Here is an 8,466-nt window from a genome sequence, read left to right as displayed (position 1 = left end):
TCCTGCTCCAAGATGAGTGGCTCCCCAGCCCTGGCCTAGCACCCTGCCACTGGGGGTCTGCCATGGGGATCCGTGCCCCATCTGGGCCCCCTAGCCCAGCTCCCTTCCACCATCAGGCTCCTGGCAGAGTTTGCCTGTCCCAGCTAGGCTCCCTACAGTGGATGTCCCCAGCTGTGGCCAGGATCCTCTGGGGCTCCCCAGAGTGGGCTGCATACAGGGCTCCCTGCCACCAGCAGGGCTCCATTGTGGCCTGCGCAGCTGGAGATCTCTGGTGTAGACACTCTCTGGTCCAGCCACATCCACAGTCCTGCCAGACCAGGGATGTTGCCAGATGACAAAGTGCCAGACAAGTAAGTTCCAACCTGAAGTTAATTTATTCTGCATCTTTAAAAAAGACAACACTGTTTACTACTGATGTTTTGCAAATACTTATGATGCTGGATTAATCAGTGAAGTTGAAAATGCAATCTTTTCTTTGGCCTACCAAAATGTGTCTGCTTGTTTAATTCAATAATATTCCAGAGGAATAGGGTGGAGAATATGTCTAGTGGAGGTTCCTTCCGGCCCATCATTTCTATGATTCTGTGAACCAACCACTCCATGTTAGCAGGTGCTGTTAATGCTGAGAAAGGAGTAAGTAGGCTCAGCTGTCTCACTGAGGTAGATGGAGTCCCACCCCACATGGGTGGATGTAACAGTACCACTACAAAGGAAGGGTCTAGGGTGTGGGACGGACAGTCCTGAAGGGGAATCTCATGAACAGCCAACCCTGAGGAGAAGCCAGAGCTAATCTGTGTCGTATATTGCTGCTAATTTATTGGGTACTAGTACTTTGCCTCTGGGCTGGGAATGCAGGGCCCACATATCATCCCCCACTGGCTTGAGGTTCCCACTTTGCATTGATGGTTGGGCTGGTGGGACAGATATGGCCTTGTGCTGGGCCACCTGCTGCTGTTGGTAGTAGCCAGGGCCTACTGTGTAGCTATTGTTGGCTATGGCCCTATGGAAGCTCTGGCCAGGGTGGGGGACTTGCTGCACTGAAACGCAGGTGGCTGAGCCATATGTTGTCTTTGATAACTGCCAAGAAGATGGTGGGACCTGTGGAAGTGATGAATTCCTCTTTCAGGACTGACAGATCTGGCCAACTGCACTAGTTCATAGGGACCCCAAAGCGCAAGGCCCTGAGCAATTAACCCGATTCACCTGACCCAAGAGACAGCTCTGCTCTGTCACATCCTTAGACTCATACATCCATGCGGTGTCTAAATCTTGCTATTTCTTCCTGCACAGCATCTCCAAGATGTGACTTTCCCTCTCTGTCCATGTTGTCACAATCATATTGCACCTTGATTAGCGTAATCTCTCTGGCCTTGATGTCTGCAACCTATCCCCTCTCAGATTCTTTCAACACGTTGATCGTTATGGCTTGTCACCCTATTCCACTTCCCTCTTAGGCTGCGTCTACACGTGCACGCTACTTCGAAGTAGCGGCAGTAACTTTGAAATAGCGCCCGTCACGTCTACACGTGTTGGGCGCTATTTCGAAGTTGAAATCGACGTTAGGCGGCGAGACGTCGAAGTCGCTAACCCCATGAGGGGATGGGAATAGCGCCCTACTTCGACGTTCAACATCGAAGTAGGGACGTGTAGACGATCCGCGTCCCGCAACATCGAAATAGCGGGGTCCTCCATAGCGGCCATCAGCTGGGGGGTTGAGAGATACTCTCTCTCCAGCCCTTGCGGGGCTCTGTGGTCACCGTGGGCAGCAGCCCTTAGCCCAGGGCTTCTGGCTGCTGCTGCTGCAGCTGGGGGTCCGTGCTGCATATACAGGGTCTGCAACTAGTTGTTGGCTCTGTGTATCTTGCACTGTTTAATGAAAGTGTGTCTGGGAGGGGCCCTTTAAGGGAGCGACTTGCTGTTGAGTCCGCCCCGTGACCCTGTCTGCAGCTGTGCCTGGCTCCCTTATTTCGATGTGTGCTACTTTGCCGTGTAGACGTTCCCTCGCTGTGCCTATTTCGATGTTGGGCTGAGCAACGTCGAAGTTGAACATCGACGTTGCCAGCCCTGGAGGACGTGTAGACGTTATTCATCGAAATAGCCTATTTCGATGTCGCAACATCGAAATAAGCTATTTCGAAGTTGGGTGCACGTGTAGACGTAGCCTTAACGTCCCATTTTTGGCTCCCTCTTCCACCATATTAAACATGAACTTCTTGTCCTCACAATTTATCTGTTACTTGTCTGATCTCGTCTTATTCCAGAATCATCTCCTGCCTTTGCTCTAACAATGGTGTCAGCCTCAGTCTCTTTCAAGAATTTTAGTACTTTCATCCATGTTTCAACTTATGCATGGGAAAAGCTCCCAGTCAAATCTGTAAAACCTCTACTTCATCCTTCTAGCTCCTCTTCCAAGTTCTCCTCTGCTGTGATGCATACAGCAAAGTACAACTTGATAACAGATGGGCAGGTTAGGTTACAAGCTCTGATCACCACTGCTCGTCTACCTAGGCCAGGACAGTCAATTATTTTTAGTCAACTTCAAATTTCTTGGTCAAGGTATAGTCAAGGTCCAGACTCAAAAGGAAAGAAAAAAGATAGTACGTAAATAACAATATTTTAGGTTCTAATCAAAAGCATCTGGTAGTCTAGATTTGGCTCAGGGTCTGTCTGTTGACTACCACTGGCCTAAGAACTGCACATGTAACCCAGGCTCCAGTGCCCCTTCCCTCCAAACTCTGACTTCCTGTTCACCTCATCTACTTACATCTTGTCTTTTGAACTGTAAACTCCTTGGGGCAGGGACTGTCATTTGTACGTTGGTATAGTTCATACAGTGGGTCCCAATCTGGTAATGGCCTTGTACTAATGTGATATAAATTGTATTTGTATGTCCTCCCACTACCATAGTATCTGAGCATCTCACAACGTTTTTGTTTTTATCTGTATTTTTCAAGTTTTAACCAGTTTACAAACCACTGTTACGTGAATATGAATAACGACTACAACAGTGAGATTTTGTTTAAAGAAACATCATATAGGCTGCGTCTACACGTGCACGCTACTTCGAAGTAGCGGCAGTAACTTCGAAATAGCGCCCGTCACGTCTACACGTGTTGGGCGCTATTTCGAAGTTGAAATCGACGTTAGGCGGCGAGACGTCGAAGTCGCTAACCCCATGAGGGGATGGGAATAGCGCCCTACTTCGACGTTCAACATCGAAGTAGGGACGTGTAGACGATCCGCGTCCCGCAACATCGAAATAGCGGGGTCCTCCATGGTGGCCATCAGCTGGGGGGTTGAGAGATACTCTCTCTCCAGCCCTTGCGGGGCTCTGTGGTCACCGTGGGCAGCAGCCCTTAGCCCAGGGCTTCTGGCTGCTGCTGCTGCAGCTGGGGGTCCGTGCTGCATATACAGGGTCTGCAACTAGTTGTTGGCTCTGTGTATCTTGCACTGTTTAATGAAAGTGTGTCTGGGAGGGGCCCTTTAAGGGAGCGACTTGCTGTTGAGTCCGCCCCGTGACCCTGTCTGCAGCTGTGCCTGGCTCCCTTATTTCGATGTGTGCTACTTTGCCGTGTAGACGTTCCCTCGCTGTGCCTATTTCGATGTTGGGCTGAGCAACGTCGAAGTTGAACATCGACGTTGCCAGCCCTGGAGGACGTGTAGACGTTATTCATCGAAATAGCCTATTTCGATGTCGCAACATCGAAATAAGCTATTTCGAAGTTGGGTGCACGTGTAGACGTAGCCATAGTAATATAAATATCCGAGGTTTTCAATAGGGTGTTTCCATATTGTACTTCACAATCTTTAATGTATTTTCCATGTAACAACTCCAGGAAGGGACATGTGAACATATCCATATTACAGGATGAGGTCTGAGACACAGACTAAGTGACTCAGTCACGTACGAAGCATGTGGGAGAACAACCAACGAAAGCTTCCTGAATCCCAGGACAGCAGCCTAGCTACGGGGCCATCCTTCTATTTTCTGGAGACAATAAATATTAATATAATAAACCCGAGCCCTAAGACTTTTTAGAGCAGATGAGGAAAGGCACAGTAGATCTGCAAAACTGAATGCTTTATAAAGGACAAGGAGTCGTGTAGCACCTTAAAGACTAACAAATATATGTATTAGATAATGAGCTTCTGTGGGTAAAACCAGCTTCTTCAGACTTGGAGAATAAAATAAGAATTCACGGTTTCTTTATAACAGTTCTTTTTTTATACATCATTACAGTAAATGTTTAGATTTTACAATGACATACTAATACAACAATCATTAAGAAATGCAAGTTTATACACAAGTATTTACAAAACAATGTAAGAGTTACTTAAATTAAATGTTCTCTAATTCTAGTTCACTGTAACAGTTCTACCACATTAAATAATTATTGATATAGTCATCATATTTAACCTCTTTTTCTCCAAGAAAAGTTAGCAGCAGCATTTTGATCAAATATTTTTTGTCAAATCCACAGAGGTAGCCAATGAAAAAATAAGTAAAGGCTTTGGTATAATTAGTATTTAATATGCTATTGTTTGGCATCTCAATGAGCAAAGGAAATGCATCATAATGTTCCCTAGTCATTCAACATTGACAACGAACCACTGTCCATTAATTTCATCTTATTAAATTCATCTCTAAAATACTTCTCTGTGATGTTCTTTCATCCACTAGCCAATCAATCCATTCCTAGCAACATCTTGTAAAACTGTGTTTTCTCAAGCATGGTCTATTGCAAAAGGAAATAATAATTTTATATACACAAATCTAGCTACGAGAATTGCATAGCTGGAGTCAACTTATTTAAAATCCCTTTTTGCCACTGTCCAGACTTGTGACTGCCAGGAATCCCGAGGTCAACAGCAGTGCCAAAATGTCAGTCTTGCCATAAGTGGAGACCTACACAGCTAGAAATGACCAGGGCTCCCAAGCTATCCCAAGGCTTATTTCCTGCTTGGATCTCACTCCTTTCACAGTACTGAACCTGCTTCTTCTAGGCAGAGTTGACTACTCATTTCATCTGAGCCTGCTTCGTTCTCGTACTTCTTAGCTATGAAGCTACAAGTGTCACTATTGACGCCAATATCTTCCTTGTTTATCTGGCAGGTCAGTGGAAATCATACACAATCTGGTGTCCTGATTTGCTCCTACATCAATATCCTGTGTTGGACAATAGACAACTTAACACAGCTAAACCTCTCCAATATGGTAAGGTCCAGGGCCTACTTTCCTATCTTATTTCTCATGCCCAACTACTTTCTATTCATATATTCAGAAGTGACATCCAGCTACAGGAAAGGAAACCTTAACCAAGGAAGTCCCCTCCCCACATCTCCCTCCTCTGTGCAAATCTCAAATCACAGCTTTGCCGGGTGTAAATCAGCACAGCTTTAACAAAGACAATGGAGTTATGTTGAATAACAGTACCTGAGAACCCTGGAATTTTGATGTGAACCAAACTATTTTCTTTCAGAACTCCCTATGTGAACTCCCTTGTGGTCAGCAGGAGTCTTGCCATTAGCCATAATGGGGGATCAAAACAGCAAACCTATGAAAAACAATCTTCACAGTTTCTCTGCTGAGACACATATTCCTGGAGCCATCTTATTGGAACTTCCTTCTTTTGAGATCCTCCTAAACCCCAGCTCAGGTCCTCACTGATTACCAGCCCATTTCAAAGTTCAATATAAAATACACTTCCTTGCGTGGATGTTACATGGATTTGCTCAGCCTTCTACCGCCTCAAACTCCATGCTTCTGTGAAGCAGTCCATTCATTTGTTCTTTCAAATCCTTCAAATTTAAAGTAAGACCCAGATGGTTCATGGTGCTGGTAATGAGTGAAAGAACCTTTCTCCTAGAGCTTTCAAATATACCTAAGAACAGTAGTAAGAGAAAGTTGCTACCATTTGGTTCCCTGTGTGGAATGAGTTCAGTGGTTTCCAATCAGTTCCTAATTCAGTTTAGTGTTTCCCTCTAACTTTATCCATTCATGGGCAGAATAACTTTTGTTATGTGCACCAATGCATGTGCACCACCAACAGTGACATGCTATACCAGCTGTCAGTGCTCTGCTAATCAACTGGGTGGCCCCTGAATCTCTCCTGAGCAGCTGCCCAAGTGCTCAGCTTGCAGGGAAAACTGAACACGTGTCCACATCATAAAACATCACTGGTGCCATCAGTCTCAGCAGAAGCCAAGCACTACAAAGCCCCAGAGACTGAGCAACCTTACTCCCAGCATGGAGCATCCAGATCCGGACTGAGAAATGTTGCAGGATAGCATAAGAACTCTGCACTGTTGCTGCCTGTGCTGTACCCTGGTACGTAGATAGAGGACTTGCGTCCTCACAATCAACAACCCTGCACATTCCTTGAGTATTACATTGACAGGGACAAAAGCTTTACTCAAACCTCACTCCCAGATTTGAAGTGTTGTCCTTCACTCGTTACCTTCAGCCTAATACACCCTCTTTCTACTCCATAAGACTCCTCATTTCCCACTGCTTCATTACTTTCCTTTCAGTTTGGCCATTAAACCCTACTTCACATCTGCCCTAGCACATCAACAGATGCTACCTATTTGAGATACAATGGTCTATAGTGCATATAATTAATTTTATGTGTTTCTATACAATCTAAACTATGTGGAAACTGAGCACATCCCTTCATTTCTCTGTCTCAGCTGCCTCCTTTACAAAACAAGGATAATGAAATCTCCTGTACAGAGTACTTTTTGAGATCAATGAATAAAAAACACCACACAAGAACCTGGAATTGCATAATAACTAGCAATTACAATAAATTAGTAATAATAACACCATTTTAAGTTTGATGTGAAACTCCTATGATTGACTGGATATAGAGATGAATTGTATCTGTCTACCTTGGTTCTTATGGCCCCTCTCGATATAGGACATTGTTGGTTAGTAAGTGCCAGCTAATGATCTGCCATATCTTTTCCCATCTTCGTCTTTAGGCATCGTCTTTCTATACACAGCAGCAGATAGAATACCCTCCTGCATTCCCAGACTTAGCCAAGTTGTCATCTAGTTCTTTACTATGACAGCAGATATATAAAATTTAAAATTCCTTTCATGAGTTATATTCCCTTTGAAAAGAATCCCTCAGCTTCGCCCTACACAAATCTCTCAAAAACTAGTCAACTGTGTTCTAGTATCTCAGAGGAGAGGAACTGCCTGAGAACATCTGCCAGCTCCTTCAGATGATAATCTTATTAAAAATTGAGGCTCATCCCCTATCCCTTATTCCAAAACCCGGACATAATGTAATTTGTTCTCATCACTGGTCAGATCATTTTGGCATTAAGTTATTTTGTCTGTTATTGACTAAGTCACAGGTTTCTCCCTGCCAGCTTGTGGGTGCTCACTGATAAGTACATCAGTGAAAATCTCATTAATACGGGTCAATGTGGCTGTTGATAAAACCAAGAAGAGTAGACATGCTATGAAAATGTTTACATGGAAACCTGTATAAATGTATCAAAACGTGCTAAAAATAAGAGTGAAAATATATGAATTGAAAATATATTAAAACTAGAGAATCTAAACCAAATGTGAATTTTTTGTCATTTCAGAGCCAGACCTGTGCCTGCACTTCATGTCTGGCATAGATCTCTATGACCCAAACCCAAGCCATCATCCTAAACATATCATTTACATTGGACAAGTTTAGATTAGGACAGGAGTCCACGTTGGCACTCAAGTCCATGTCAAACTAAAACCAAAAAATACACTGACTTTGTTTTGATAGGCGTAGGCAATATTAGGGGAAAACTATATAGGGCCCAGTTTACTACCCTTATTTGTGTTGAATCTTACTCTTTGGGTAAGACTACTTCCAGAAAAAAACTATTTGATCTGAATAAGGAGGTGAAATCATTGTGATGCCCTTTATTTGTAAAATGGGTCTAGCATCAAACTCTGTAACAAACTGTAAGATCTTTGGGGTAAGGACCAGCATTCTGTTCTATGTTTGAACAGCTCTTAACACAGTTAGGTCTTGGTACATGATAAAGGTTCACAGGCAGTAGGGTAATACAATTAAACCTCCCACTCCAAGAGAACTTGCCAGAGAGTGGGGAAGGATGGAGTGGGCAGAGTCATGGCTCTCCGTGGGGTGATGTAACTCTGTCCCACCCACAATACAAGTCTGTGGCTTTGTTTAGCTTTTCTTTATGTTCCTTGTCCACTCTGTCTATTCTTCCTATCAGACCATTTTCCATTTCTAAGACTTTGTTAACAGGGGAACACTAACCAGAGGGTCAAAAGTAAAGCTACAGTAGCTATCAAAATAAAAAACAGCCTGAAATACAAAATTACTCTGACATTATTATAAATCCATCATTTAAAATATAAATCTCACTCAAACTTAATATTTTTGACAGTTTATGTTTCCTCTAATTGTTTTCTTGCTCAAATCTCTTATATAGGGTTTAACT

Source organism: Carettochelys insculpta, chromosome 2 (genome assembly GCF_033958435.1).
Source record: "Carettochelys insculpta isolate YL-2023 chromosome 2, ASM3395843v1, whole genome shotgun sequence".
Lineage (NCBI taxonomy): Eukaryota > Metazoa > Chordata > Testudines > Carettochelyidae > Carettochelys > Carettochelys insculpta.
Note: the sequence above shows the minus strand (reverse complement) of the source record.